We start from the raw sequence: 16,991 nt of genomic DNA on the forward strand, positions 1-16,991 counted from the left end.
GAGGTGAGTGAGCACTTGGAACATTAATCCAGTTATGACGGGGCATGTCGGTTGATATGGGAGGAAAGCCCGAAAAGTAAGTGATGCAGGTCTCATACCTTTATATTAACGAGTTTGGTGTAACCCATGAGCACGGGTATAGTGCTGACAAACTTAGAAACATCATCGGGGCGAACCGGGACTCGAACCCCAATCAAGACCACATTATACGCTCTTGTATACATTGTCCCACCCCTGCTACCCACGCCCATGTATACGTTGACTCACACCTAGTATCTTATCCCATGCATACAAATACCCACGCCTGCTATCTACTCCCATCCATACATTGAACTACACGTGCTATGTACGCCAAAGCATACATAGGCCAACGCCTGTTATTTACACAATCCTGACAATGCTTTACTCGAAACGAGAAAACTATTTTTATACAATGGTTGCTAGGTTTGTTTTATCATTGTTGGATTATTAATAATATTGTGACAGCGTCAGCGCAAGAGAAAATCCAGTCTCGGTGATACAACGAAACAGATTCCGTTGTACGTAAAAGGCAACATATCTGTGAACATTCTATGAATGAATCACTGAAAATTAGTGATGCATCCGCCATTCTAACAATCCCACGCCTCCGGTACCTAATATTATTACCAAGTGCAACATTACTGCTAGGCATGCACCATGACTGTGGAATATATTTATTTTATGAAAAAAATAAAACTCTGGAAACGCATACAAAAGCAAGTCTAGCCAGCTCTAGCTAGCTCTATTCCACAGCATATTGAGATTGAAGGGTATTGTGTAATATAAGATTTCATAGACTAAATGTTAGTCTACAAGTCTACATTACTGTTTGCGTGCACACATGCATCCTCCATATATTACATCAATACATGCATTCATAGGTAATCCACATTAATCACTACTAGATCACGGCGAAGTTGGGTACACCGAATGACCTTAAGACGTCTTTATTTAATCGGGGATTTTAAAAGAACGTCATGTTTTGATATACAATATGTAATCCTAACTCAAATGGTTTTTTAGGTTACGGTAACACTGGCATACATTCTTCTACCTGTAAGCAGTAATGCAGTGTGAGGTTGATCTGACACGGCGACTTAGTGAGAAGGTGAAATGACAGTTGGATCATCGATAACTAATCTGGGTTTTCGCCAGTGGATGAAGGGTTTTCAGCGGGGGGTGAAGTCAGAAACCTAGTCCAAAATAACCATTGTGTTCCTCGGTAAAGCTTAATTCAACGTGACCTATTCAAACGTTGTATGCTCGACATGACGTTGCAACAAAGTCTACAGCTCATTATACCAATCGATGATGGGGATATGACTCCTCTTATTAACCACTGAATAGGGTTATAATGAATTTGGATGCCATAGCGAGAGGACTAACGAGTAAGGTGAAGGGTAACTGAATGTGTGTGATGGACATCTCCACTGTCATATTCACTAAATTCAAACACATGCTCGTCTGAGTGCAGATCGTGTAAGTATGCTTCAGCAATATCCCGAAACTCTGCAAGCGTGTAATCAGGTCTGACGGCGACAAGAGGTTTGGTTGTTGGGGTATGGTGACACGAGTATTAAGCTATGTCAAAGAGTCTGCCAAGGTGCTTTCCAGTCAAGTATAATTCAATACTGTTAATACAGCATTACCATTTATGGTCATAAGCCATCGCTTCAGGAGGCCAATGAGCCTATATCCCTCCCTATATGTAGTTTGACATCGTTGTTACATGGTTGAAGTTTTGTATCAAGCACAAATTATAAATAATTAAAACACAGAATTATCTGTCTTTAGGATCAGTATTTATGACGAAGTACTTTCCTATTATGGTTGGTGAAAAATACACAGACCCCACCTCACAGCATGAAGAGTAGGTTTATGGCAGCACTTGCATCTTGTTTACCACCTTGAACTATTTAATGGCACATAGCTGGCGACAAGCACTTCATTACCGTGTTGTCCCTGTGCTTTTCTGCAGCAGATAATGACGTCAACTGCTACAGTCTCTGAACCTGAGTGCCCAAAGACATTACGACTAAACCACTTTATCATGCTAGGTCAGCCTTAAACCATCGCCATACCTTACTCAGTAATACCTCATCAACCCAATCTCCCTTCACGTCCTTGAGTGTGATCTATAGCCCCTAAATGATCTCAACAGCTGAGGCCAGCAACACTAAATCATATGCTATCATAAAAACACATTTTCTGGATTTCCTTGATAACATTATTTGACCATCCAATGGACCTGAGAACGTAGAGGACACTACAAGCTGATAATCTAGTATGTAGGGTCGGAAGTGATGTATCGCTATCTTATAGTAATGTGATTGTTCGAAAGTGTCACTGGGACGTAAGACCAGACAAACCACGGTGGAGTGACCTCATCGCTTCACTGTCTCTTCATTGTCCGGCTTCCGATACAATTCGGCAAAATCGATACAGATATATTTATTGATAGGTACATTTTAAGCCTGAGGGGCTGAGGTTTAGTTTCTTTTTAATAATAATTTGGTAAGACTTTATGTAATTGGACATAAATGAAGTAACCACTTTGATGTCAAACAACCCCGATCACCGTACCATGACTGCTACGTCATCATCATTAACAATATCTGGTCATTACTCTCTACCCATGATTCGTTAATTAAGCTATTTATCCGCTACAGTCCGTATTAACGGGGTTTCACTGTACAGTTGACCTTGTGGAAGTGCAAACAATTATTTTCTATATACCTTAATTCGTAGACCCGTGAAGATTCCGGGGTAGAATAGGCCTTCAGCAACCCATTCTTGCCGTAAAAGGCGACAAGGCTTGTCGTAAAAGGCGACTAACGGGATCGGGTGGTCAGGCTCGCTGACTTGGTTGAAGCATGTCATCGATCCCAGTTGCGTGGATGCTCATGATATCAATCAATGGATTGTCTGGTCCAGACTGGATTATTTACAGACCGCCGTCATATAGCTGAGTGCGGCGTAAAACGACAAAACAACCAACCAATCGTAAGAGTAATATATGGCTGTTTCAATTGTCCCCGATGCACCCGATTGCATATTTGTTATTTGAATAAGGAATTGAATATATTATCTTTCAGAAGCATACACTGGCAATAAAATACGAAATAACACATGAAAATGAAAATGAGAAATAAGATTGTTCTTGACAGGAATTGATCACTAAATGTTGAATTAATGTGTTTCTGATGTCAGCAGTTACTTCAATATAAAGATTTTCAGGGCGATGGTACTTTAAATCGAAACATTTTATTTCTCAGTCTTTTGGAAATGTCAAAGCATCATTCATATGGGGAATGGAGAGAGAACTGCTCAAATGAAATACCTCTGGGCAGATGTTGTGCTAACGGATATACTACCCTGTGTACCTTTGTTACGGACAAGTACAACTTGAGTAGTTGCAATAAATTTGACGTAGATTCTGACGTGATAATGAGCTTCAAGCAGAATGTGATATCATGAAGTATTGTATTCTTCCTAAGCATGTAACGGCAACATTGATAATTGTAATTGTATCAAGTTATCCACACATTAGGAGCCAGTTTCTCGGACACATATAACATGAATGTGATATCAATGTTCAGATGCAACACGCTTAGATTAACCATTGAGTGTGGGAGACATGAGTGTGCACATCCAGCCGCTCATGATATTTGAGCCTGGTGGAAGATGAATACCACGTAATGGTGGTGTGTGGTAGACATGGATGTGACAAATATGAATATTTTGACTAACGTTTAATTCTTCCTAACTTCTTAAGGGTTGAGACACATGTGAGGTGAGTATATGTGAAACGGGGTTTAACGTCGCAGAATGTGATATCATGAAGTTTTGTATTGTCCTGAGCATGTGAAGGCAATATTGATCATTATGTCAAGTTTACCATACATATGACATCTAACATATGCAGACCGCCTCCGTGGTCTAGTTGTAGAGCGTCCGCCCGGAGAGCGGAAGGTCCGGGGTTCAATCCCCGGCCGCGTCATACCAAAAGACGTTAAAAGATGGTATTGTTGTTACCCTGTCTGGCGCTCGGCATTAAGGGGTTAAAGCAAGGACTGGTCGGCTCGGAGTCAGTATACTGTGTCTGAGTGGGGTATTCATGTTAAACTGCGGCATGGTATCTCAGTGAGCTAGCATTATAAATCGGCATCAGTCCGGTCTAGTACAAGCAGCTACACACACACACACGCACACGTGCATGCACGTCGCTATAAAAGTGCAATAATCTTGGACGCGAGGTTTAACCCCATTTCACCTCACCTAACCTTAATTCTTTTCATATTTTGTGTCTCAGTCGGATAAATTGCATCGGATGTGTCGAATAAGTGGTTGTCTCGTTTCTGTTTTTTAGTTCAAAAGGACATATGTAAGTACAGAAATCGAACTGAAAATATATGAACCCTCGGATGTGATGTGTCGAACATTCGTCGAACTGTTTCTCAGGTCCCTTCGAATTCAACTGCATATAGAGTGAGTGAGTTCACTTTTAGCCTTGATCTGTTATTATTTAAGCCATATAATGGCGGGGCCGCCAGAAATTTGGTCCACATATTGCACCCATGTGGTGAATTGAGTCTGGGACATCTACGTGACGAACCAACACTTTAACCACAAGACTATTGACCACATGAAGAAACGTGGCTGGCTCATTTATATTTTCACAAGACTAGAATTGATAACATTCTAAGAAGGGTACATTATACATGTCATTTAATTCCAAATCAATACATACATGTGCAACGATACTCTTTATGCAGGATATATTCATTATAATGGTGTGGTATATATATTTTGCTTGGTGGATATTGGTATTTGTAGATTTGTCTAAGATCATGTGGTTGAAAATGCTTTCAGCAAATTTAGGATGGGTATGTTTTGGGTAAGTTCCGATAATGCACCACATACGAACAGAAAAAGGGATATTGATAATCAATTTGATCTTTTACCAGATTGAAGGCAATGTATACACTGTCGACATTCCTGATATAGACTTGTGAGAGTATGTTTACACAAACTAGAGCAACCTTATGTAAAAAAGATCGGGACATAATTAATAGTTGCATTACTTGCTGATAAACTTATTTCATTTTTAACATTCTAGCGTAGCACGTTGCCCATGAGAACCTATGGTTGGCTTTGTACATTGTAGTCATGTCGTGTTTGTTGAAAAGACACACATGTAAGTATTTTTTATGTTAGAAGTCAGTGATGTGAGTTCATCCCTGTGGTATTCAATGTCAGTTATCAGCAGATCAACATCAAAATATTAAAATAGTAAACTGTTAATTGGATTTCATAATACCGTAGATGACACATCACTATATTTACCACGGACAGACGAATACACCTTTCTCATTCTTAATCAAATTTCACACTTAATAACTCGTCTTTTGAACATCTCCTGGTATCACGCGTACAGAGACACTGAACATCCCATCCACGTTCTGTGAGGGGACACGGATAACCTAGACGACAAGGCATTGTGCAGTTGGTTCTCTCAGGCTTGCTAGAAAGCAATGATCGTGGGCTCGAGCCCTAGATTGCCCCCGCATAATGTCTCTAGGTTTGTCAGCACCATACCCATGCCCGTGGGATTCATAAATACTAACGTTTTTGGACCTTCATGGCTGCGGCCTTTTCTCACAGATCAGCTGACAGACTGTGATATAACTGCAAAACTGTTCAAATCGACGTTAAACCGCACTCAGTCGCGTACACACAGTTCTGTGAGGCTAATGGCTCTGTCCAACACCACAGATGCTTTACTATCTCCAAGATTTCACTCCCCACTCCTGTCAACGTAAGCTTTCCTATACATGTTTGAATAATTAAATTTTCGTTGTGTTCGTTGTAATTCCTGCATTCTGATTAGTTGAATTGGTCACGTGTTGCATTCATTTCCCAGTGAATGTAAAATAGCCACGCCCACCGAGGCGTACTACATTTAATACGACGGAATGCTGGGGAATCCCAATATAACAGTCAAGGGAATTCCCTTTCTGCTCATGTGTATACTTATGCACAGGACATTTTGCGAAATTCATGCATTATCAGTGTCGATACAAACCATTGAGACCGAAAGCCGAGAAGGAATTAAACAGCAAACGTGCAGGCTCACTCGCTGTTTTTCCCCGCTCATCTGGGTTCCACAAATTCCATGTCTTTTGGTTTCATTTCTAACACGCCCTTCTTCCAAATATGTCTTCCAATTCTCAGGGAACTAATGTTTGAATCTGACGGTAACTGACCACGTCATTTGAAACTGCCGCCTTCTCCTGGGCACATTTGTTCGGTTCGTAACAGTATGACTGTTGCAGTCCCATGAACTTTGGTTTGATTCTACTCTCCGTTGATTGTCTACTGACTTTGTGGACGTTTCAACTTTTGACGTAAATTAAACAATCACCCGATTCATGTCACGCCACAATATGTATCCCTACACATGGAATGTTTACCAATCTCGTCACGTTTGCCTGCTTTGATATGTGCAACTGTTTTTGGTTAAACTATTGTAGCTAGCACATGTTTTCGTTGTTTAATGTAAGTATAAGGATTGATAGTGTATTTTTTTCTGGCTCATTGAGGTATGAATCGAAAAACCGATGTGCATAACTCAGTGAACCGAAAACAAAAAACAGTCAATTCTTAAATGTTTTTTAGTGAATAGTGATCTTTAATCTAACATGTCACGCGTACTCTTTTGTATAACTCCTGGTGTCATCGCGTTTTGTAATGTGATTGCCTGTGATCTGACTTCCTTTCAAACTGTCCCTTACATTGTCAGATCTCTGGTGGATACACTTTTGATGTGCAATAGTTTTGACCATACCGAAATCACGAGAACCACGAAGAGCTCATTTCATATACGAAATGCAAGGAAGAGTTGTTTAACGCCAAGAAATGTTGACTTGATGAACGTCAACAGGTCTCAGCATCAGCTTGGGCTCAACGACACTTAGTTAGCTTAGCCAAACAAAAGAGGATTTCCCTCTCCGATCCTTCAAATGTGACCTTTGCAGAATTGATTACTGTAATGTTATGAGGGGAAGACGCAAACATAACATGTCCAACAAGCACAAACATACGTACGTCCGGGCACACACCATAAATAAATAGCAACCAAAATAATCTCAAGAGACTTAATGGCCCCAACCTAATTCCTCACCAAAGCGTAAAATCCAAGAACAAAACAAAAATTAATAAAAAAATAAAATAAAACAAATTAAACAACAAACAGGATATAGATGCAAAACGAACGAGACAACTAAAATTTGTAATATTCATTTGTCAAGCCCTCATCCTTTCATGAGACGTTTGGATGTTTATAAACATATAATGAGTAATGACATTCGTACGTAATCTTTCCAATCCCCCAACTCCAGCCCCTCTCCAACAATCATTATCCCCAACATTCCCGGTTTCTAAATGGTATTTAGCTGTCTTTTTCAAAAGATTTATTGTTAGTCATTGGTTATGATTACATACTCCTTTTTCACGAAGCTCAATTTGTACAAAATGAAATATGCCAGACTACCAATTCACTGGTATAAAAATTCCAACAAAGCAAAATCTGCCACAGCCTGGGATACTAAAGGGAAAAACATTACCAAACCCGTTGTTTGAGCACATCCAATTTGTCACTCAGTGTCTTGGCCGAACCCTAACAATATTCACTCGCTATATATTGACACATTAGAGATCATTACCTATAACTATCTACTTCCGATAACTTCCTCCTTTCATGAGTAGTGACTGCAAGAACTATACACATTCTAGACGAACAACTTGAGAGACTTCAAGCACTCTGGAGGTTTCTGGAAGAAAAGGATCAGTTTAGTCAATTCGGAGGTTTTGGGCAGAGTTCATGCCAAAGCTTAAATGACATTAGGATGTTTATTGTCAGTGATTTGATCACATGGGTAAAGCATCATGCGGTTCGATTAAGTCTAAGATATGTGAGGTTTGACAAAGGGATTTAATTGGTCACACATTGCACAGGCGAAAGAAGAGCTACATATCAAATCAAGACCACAAGTGATGGTGGAGGTCTATGAATATTTCTAGAGTTAATCTGAATGGGTTCTTACTGCTTTTGATCGGGTTTGCATATATTTAGGATCTGGTGTTAATGTCCATGTAACAAAGCAATTTAGTCCTTTGGTAATGCCAACACATACGAAGGGTTTAACAATGATGGACTGCGTTGATAGCTAGTCTTTTTCCAACATAATCCCCTCCGAGTTCCACACACTTCTGCCAACGATGCTGGCGTAGATGGCTTCCTCCTGGTGGTGTAAAAAGACCTCCACAGAAGAAATGACATTACCAGCTGATGGAATAGACTTAGCCTTCCCCGTCGGAGGAGACGTTAGATGTTCCCATTGCTTTGACTTGTTTAGAGTTTAGTGTTTAGTGTTTATCTGGCCGATAGCGGCGACCCCCAAACTGCTCTATGGTTACAAATAGCTCAGCAAGATCTGCTTCAAAACGACGAGAGATGATAAGCATGGAGTGTTTCTGATCGAGGGTCAGAAGCCTTGGAACCGAGGCTACTGAAACCATTGTCATGACCAGTTCATTTTTCAGGATGTTCTCAACTCTCTCGTGAGAGATGCCTACTGTATGACCCATGTGACGAGTGGTGAGTCATCGATCATCCATAAACATATAATGTTTTATCAACATTTTACTTCGTGGTGGCTGTTGAAGGTCTTGGATCTTTGATCATTTCCAAGGCTCCCCTTCCCCAATTGCCATCTCTTAACAGTCCCCTAAAGTTGACATCGTGTCCGCATGGATGGCTGTTGGAGTTAGCTTTCTGAGCTGAAGATACTTTATAACAGCATCGAAGGAAGTTTTTTTTCCATTTTCATAAACCGAGTTGTATATTTGGTTCAAATGCTGCCTATTAGCATGTAATGTATTATACTTAACAAATGCAAACTGTTAAGGGTGTAGTATGTATTCTTCGTAGTTAGGCTCATAACTTTTCATGAACATAAATGGCTTAGCGTTTCACAATATTCCAAGACGTTATTGAACTATCGATCATACTGAAACTTGATTGCATAGTCAAGCTTTATACTAAATATCTACTTATAAACATTCAACATGTAGGTCTTACACATTTTATCAATTTGAAAACCAAGTGAATGTCTTTTGTAACAAAAGTATATTGAAGCAATACATTAATATGTGATACATTTATGTGTAGTCTCTGTAATCAATCAGTGGGAAGTAAAATGTCCCGGTGTAAAGGATGATTAGCCAGCATGTGAGGGTGTCAGCAGTCTGGATCGGTTCATGTTGTAAGGGATACAAACATGTTTGATTATGGAGAATAAGTTGGAATTGATGCTTATGAAACAATAATTCCGCAAACAGAAATGTGTGTTTGGCGATCATTAATAGGATTTTGGCAAAGCACAGCATCCTTTCGCGACACCTGGTTTGTTTGTTTCTTTGTTTGTTTGTTTGTTTAACGCCGCACTCAGCAATATTCCAGCTATATGACGGCGGTCTGGACCAGACAATCCAGTGATTGACATCATGATCATCGATCCACGCAATTGGGACCGATGACATGCATCAACCAAGTCAGCGAGCCTGACCACCGATCCCGTTAGTCGCCTCTTACGACAAGCATAGTCGCCTTTTACGGCAAGCATTGGTTGCTGAAGACACGACGCCTGGTGTCATTACTTCTTGATAGTGATTCATGGCCGGAATCGTACACTTGACTCAAGAGATTTCTTGTGATTATGGACATGTTTTTGTTGCTTTCATTAGATAAAAAGAAACATGATCTTTTAAAAGAAATACTCTGTCAAAAACATACGTTTAGTTTTTTATTGCAAATATAGCAAGTGACGTGTATGTAGGCTTGAAATGTGTAAACGAATTCGTATGCAAATAATAATAATATAGTGTAACCATATGTATTCATATGTTTTTTGCTGGAGTTAGGGTTAACGCCGATTTGAACAGTATTCCAGTTATATCACGGGTGTCAGGTTAATGTGGGAAAGCATATGTCTTTTGAAGCGAGTGGGTAGCCTCAATGTCATTCTGAGGGCCAAATCTGGATCACATTTGTTAAGCCCATTGCTGGTATCCCGCGACGTGATATTGCTGGAATATTGCTAAAGGCGATGCTCTCCTAAAGCCATACGTGTTATGGATGTAGCTACGTTACAACCGTTGGTAGACGGCCAGGATCTTTTAATGACAAATCGACAAATCATCAGAAATAGACGTCCTCTTAAGGTATTCTTGAAAGTCTAGCAACGAAAACGCTTATTGTGCTCGCAATGAACATCAATTTATTTTGTTTTGAATCGTAATTTCCTTACCATTTGGAATTAGTATTAAGATGGGCTTTTTTTCGGAACGATGGTATCCGGATATGGAAGAAAAAATATTGTCTTTTGTCAGAATGATGAATAACTATTTCCAGTTCGACTTATAAGGGAATTTGCTGTATTGACATCACCTAACAGGATAAACTAAAATCAATAATGTGGTCAAAAATATGGAATGAGTAAGGATTTGCCTTTGACAACCACCAAGCAATACGTGAAGGTTTTAAAACGTTACATTTAGACAGAAATCAATTTAAATGAGCATTGATCTTTTGTAAATCCCATACTCCATGAATACCCAGGTAGGGAGACTGTGTCGACAAAACGTTCTGGTAAATCATTACATCGAGTAAACTCCCGAGACTGATTTACATAGGAAGTTTGCTTTTAGTTGTCTGTGGCAAACATGCTGCGGAGGAGGATACAGAAGCGTCAACAGTCACTGAAAAATTATCGATGAGGGCGTAAAGGCAGAGCTCAGTAGCCCCTTTCGAGCATGTTGCCATCATGTCCCGCTGCGACGGTAATTGTCATGCAAACCAATTTCCTGTCAGGCGGTAACGAGGTGTTTGTTCATTCTGTCTCCATTGGTCATCCGGACGGAGCCTCAAATGGCAGACTCTGTGCTCAAGAGCAATTGTCTGTGGTCAGATGTGAGGTCATGCTAAACAATCTGCCATTTTCCTTGCATTTACGAACCAAACATTTGAAAAAGTCTGCTCTCGCATAAACATTCAAAGTAACAGTGCATATTATTAGGTGTTCCGGGCACAATGGTATTCAGGAATAAGAAATCGGATTTCAAAGAATTTGATACGACACTTATTTGTACAATGAGAAGAACTGCAAATTGTCAACAGCAGCTACAGAGGGACAGCTGGTCATATTTCCATTTATAACTAAACTTATGCATTGTCACTTTGGTTGTTGTTAATGGGATAAATCAAACACTGGACTGAATGTAAAGAACGTCAGTTCAAATGGTTTTTGGAGGCACGGGTGGCCCAGTCGTCTAAGGCGCCGCTATTCGCTGTGCAGAGTTGCGTCCTTTGGGCACGCCAGAAACCTATGATTGTGGGTTCGAATCCCGGTTCGCCCCGATTATGTTTCTAGGTTTGTCAGCAGCATACTCGTGCTCGTGGGTTTCACCGAAGAGGTAAACGTCTGAGACCTGCATCACTTCGGGCTTTCCTCCCACATTCAGCTGACACGCCGTGATATAACTGGAATACTGTTAAAAGCGGCGTTAAACCAAACTCACTCACTCACTCAAATGGTTTTTATTCGGGACAGCGAGGTTATATAATACTTATCGTATTCCCAGATGGTGATCGGGCGGTTACAATGTCTGACGTGACTGACACGCGTATCACTTTTACTAGGCGTATTACAATGCAATTATCGCAGGTGGTTCCAAACAAGACAACCAGAGGCCCGTCCCACAAAGGGATCTTATCGCTTTTAACAAAGGCCCACGATAGTCGTAGCGATAAGATCGTTTCTACTTTGACGACTACTACTTCTACTACTACTACTACTGCTACTACTACTACTACTACTACTACTACTTCTACTACTAGTAGTAGTACATAATCCAAACGCATCTCCCAGTACCAATGTCATTGAGAGGAATGTCTATACGAATTAACCATTTTCAGAATTCACTCGAAAGTAAAGTAAACTAAAATTATGGGGTCACCAGATCGGACAAATTTGCAGTACCAGTTTGATGCATGTAGTTCAAACACCACTTTGAATATTTGCTGACTCTAATTTAAGATGTATATCAATCTACCAGTTAATAGTTACCATGACTACACAATATCTCAGTTTCGCATGGGACACTACAAAGAAAGTCTTGACTGAAAATTGCCTCTAGAACGTGAAGGTCATTTCCCGTTTAATACCAATCATGGAATGAATGTTCCGATGAACTTATAGAGTCGACACCTAATGTCTCCCGGCTCTGTGTTTACCGAAGAAAAAACACACCTGGAAAGTCCTTTACACCCGCGTTGCCATATGTCCACAACGTCTTTGCAAGAAGCAGCTTTTGTTCTATTTTGGACACCTGTTGGATACGCTAGGAACAGCAATCAAAACTCGAGCCACGTTCATACAACATATGTTTAACGAAGAATTCCGACGATTTAACTAATTGTTTTTGCCAACGTCAACCTGCCAAAGAACCGTCCGTCAGTTGTGTGTACAGATGCGCATTTTCTCACAGCGATTGCTGATTTGCATGTGACTTGAATGTGAAACTGTTGACGTACTTGTACAGTGACCGTCACCGGGACCATTCTATGAACGTCAACATTCCTATAAGCAAACCATGTTTATGGCGGCTGTGGCCACAGATACAAAACAAGGCTTCGCTAAAGCTCTCAAAGGACACGTTTCTATACGTTTCATCAACGTTCCATATATATATATAATCCTCAGTCTTCGTGTAGCCACCTCGCGTAAAGAAATAAATGTGGTATAAAGTGAGCGTATAGTGCCAAGGACAAATAATAATCAATAATAGTTGTTATAGAGTCTGTGTTTTTTTCGACACAAATGACACCTAGACTTGAGCACAATGCTTTGTTCACATACGAATACGATCGATTATTAATTGAGCCTCATGAGAAGCCTAAAGTTTGGAGAGGGTTAGTTTCATTCATTCGTTTTTACGGAATAACTCAACAACAATTGGATGATTGATTATCTTATATTTGTTACAATTGCTATAGATTTAGTAAATAACGAACCCGCCGTTAGTTAGGTTATTTAAAAGTACCGAATATCTTAAAAGTTGTTAGAAGATGATGTATCCGTTAGAATATTTCCTCTCTTTTTACATGCGTTAGTAGTTTCAAACGGACTTCATATGAATGTTTAACGTACAGCCTGTTGAATAACAAACCTGCTGTTAGTTTGTTTCAGGCTATTCGGAAAACGAATATTGAGAACAAACCATCTGCTAACTTCACGCTCAATATATGATGTTGGTATCGTTAGTCCGGAAACCCCGCTTTGTTCGTCCTATTAACAAACGGCATTACTCAAAATAAAGGACTCGTTAATACTGACATTTGTTAATCCAGACTATTTAAATGGGAACGATACCGCTCGCAGGTCCGGAAATTGTCTCTTTTGTTGTGTTGCCATTCTGTCAGCAGGAACATCCTTCATCGCGTTCAAGACAAAAAAGAAGAAATAAAGAATGGAACCGTTAAAATACCTTTTAACTCTTCAGTTTTTCAATAATAACAAATAGTTATTTTTAAATTCATACCTGAGAAATATATGATTGAAAATAATCCACAATGAAATTTGCACGTGGAGCGAAACTACAAAGTATGTTATTGTCCTGTACATCTCACCCAGACTGTCTCTCCTATTCCAATAAATCCATAATGTCTATAGCCCCTAATTTAACGGGGTTACTGGTTCGAGGACAGGTTTAACAATGTATAAAATGGTCTACCCAATCAGAGATTATCCCGCCGTGCTTTAAATGGAAGGCCACTCATCTATAACAAAGTTCATCCATTATTTCTTGGACACTTTGGCTGTGGTCCAGTACAAGTAGATTTTCTCGCCATTAATGAAACCTTTTACCAGAACATCTCAAACGACAGACAAGTGATCTGAACAATTTTTCACCCTGTAACGAAAGTAAAGGTCAAGGCAAAATTACATTCCGGAGGATGTCACATCGAGAGAAAGAGTACACATGAAACAGATTATAAGAATTATCACGATCAAGCGATTATTTAAAAAGTTGTCTGCTTCACTCTGCATATTTTGTAAGTGCACCCCTTTTAACTGAATTGACAATATGGTAGTAGAAGCTGATTGACTCTAATCGCATGGCGCCATTGCACGAAACGTTATAAACGGCGTCAACCCTAGAACCTAACACTGATTGTTCTTCAGCGTCGTCGTTTAAAAATTACTATCAAGGGAAAAGACCATTGTAATTTGTGATCAAGTGTTTTATTTCTCTGCAGTTGATTGGTATTATTAATCTATCATGGATGTTGTACAACAATATAATTATGGAAGATTAATGAAAGTAGAATGGCAGTAATAAACTGAAAATTGTTTTCTCAATTGTGCTGAAAAAGACAAATTGCCTGCCTACTACTAGTACTCAACAAGCAAACATTTGATGAAAAAAATCTTGTCGTTTTTAAAATTGTTTTAAGTATAGCGAAAAACTAATTAGCCTTCAACTTTATAGAAAATGTATCAGCTTTCTTTTCAGATGGTCATATTTTAAGAATCCATCGTTGTTACACATAGTTATAATACAGCACAGAAGTCCCATTGTTAGGAATACATAGAAAAAGTGTCATCATTTAGAATAAAAACAAGCTGCAAGGACGATACCTATTCTTTCCACTGTGTAGAATTTTACGAGAATTAGTTTACGAGACAATACACAAGGTAATCTTAATCCCTGGATATAGCAGAACAATAAATACTATTTAATCGGTAAATAAACATGTCTGGTGATTTTTTATCTCAAATTTCGAATTTGTACTGACGAAGTTTCTCATCACCCGTTCGTTTGCCGGACTTCGCTGAAAGGGTACGGTGTAATTTTTTTCTGCGCATAATATTCAAATTTCTTTTTTTTTCAAAATATTGAACCCGCTAGAGGGGGGTGCGCATTATACACGGGTGCGCACTATACTCAAGAAAATACGGTACATGTTTACTCTTCAAAAACAGAAACGCAAAACGGATACTTTTGGCCATAAAAGCACATTTAGCGGATCAAGAGGTGCAAATCGAAGAGGTTTAAAGTGTTATAGTGTCAGTGACAAATTTCCCGGATCAAAATGATCACAACAAATACATGCAAACCATTAGTCGGGAAACACGTACGATTCGGAAATAAGCACCCAGTGTATTAACAAAAGGGGCCACGGAGCTGCACGCACTGCACGCACAGCAGCAATATTAACGGTATTAAAGTGCAGGGTTTTTGATTGCCTGGCTGCGTCAATCGAACAGTGACAGTTCAACAACATGCCAAGATGAACAGAAGTGCAAACAAACAACGTCATATGCCGCTTGCAAGCAGGGGAATCTCGATCAGCTGTAGTCAGGGTTTTTGATGTAGCGCCCATCACATCACAAGGCTATGGGATCGGTTTCAACCGCATTGGTCAACACGTGATCGGCCAAGTTCGGGACGACCAAGCGTAACCATTCCCGTCCATGATCGCTACATCCGACTGCGCCACCTACGTGAAAGGACGACCACAGCCACCTCACGTTCAACGCGTCATATTGAGTCGACAACATCGTCAACATTGCATTGGTGTCGTCCACACGACTGCGATGGAGTAATGTCTGGTTCAGCGACGAATCAAGATTTCTCCTCCGTCGAGGGGATGGAAGAGCGTCGATCTACAGACGTCGGGGAGAACGTTACGCCGGAAAATGCGCATAGGAAGTTGACAGGTTTGGTGGGGGTAGCGTTATGATGTAGACGTCTATCTCTCATTGTGGCAGGACAGGTTTGGTCAATATCCAGAGCAATCTTACGGCTCAGCCATACATCAACGAAATTCTTCTCCCACACGTCCTCCCAATTGCAGCCAACGGCAGCTGTGTATTCGGGCAAGACAACGCTCGACCGCATACAGCACAGATCACAGGAGCCTATCTACACATCAACAACATTGATGTTCTCCCCTGGCCCTCCAGATCCCCGGATTTGAACCGGATTTGAACACCTGTAGGATTAATTGGATAGACCGCCGACGCCAACAATAACTCCAGGCGTTGCAGCAGTTAGCTTTGCGTTGCAGGCTGAGTGGGCTACCATTCCCAAAGATGTGATTCGCTTACTCGTCTCTTCCATGGGCAGGAGATGTCAGGCCTTTATCGATTCCAACGGGGGACATACGCGTTATTGATGGTAGCTGATCTTCGCCTTGGACTTTTCCTATGTACCGATAACTGAGATGACTAAAATCACCAAGTGTTCTCTCCACAACATTTTGGCTCAATACCTTGTACTGTTCCTCGTATAAAATGTATTTTCCTATCTCACACAAATCTGGCTTTGCGTTTCTTTTTTTGGAGAGTATATATATATATATAGTTATTTAAAAGATCTAACAGCATGAGTATTCTACGGAAACTATTTCTTTTTATTTATTTAATAGTGTTTAGTTCATCAAAATGACGCGGAGAAGATCTTTCCATGTCCGACAGATTTGTCAAATGAGCAGTACGCTTCCTGAAAAGGAAGAAGCTAGTAATGACAAAGGCTTTTGTGTGGGTGGGTTGAAACCGGTTGATTTGAAATACCATCTCATATGCTATATAAGGACAAGGTTATGGTGCATTTACTGTCAGATGATATTTGGTATTGTATGCTCAACTTACCTTATGGTCTTCTATAAGTAGGACCTCTTAAACGAAAATTATATAATCTTGTCGAGAGGTGCGGTGAAGGTTTTTCAAAATTACAGGAAGTTGAATTTGTGTTGTTCATGACCACAAGACATCTATTATGCGTCTATGTTCTGTGCTGGTTCAAATTTTTAACATATACACATATATATCCTGGTTTTGAAG

The sequence above is a fragment of the Haliotis rufescens genome, unplaced genomic scaffold (genome assembly GCF_023055435.1).
Source record: "Haliotis rufescens isolate VD_foot unplaced genomic scaffold, xgHalRufe1.0.p SCAF_2, whole genome shotgun sequence".
Lineage (NCBI taxonomy): Eukaryota > Metazoa > Mollusca > Gastropoda > Lepetellida > Haliotidae > Haliotis > Haliotis rufescens.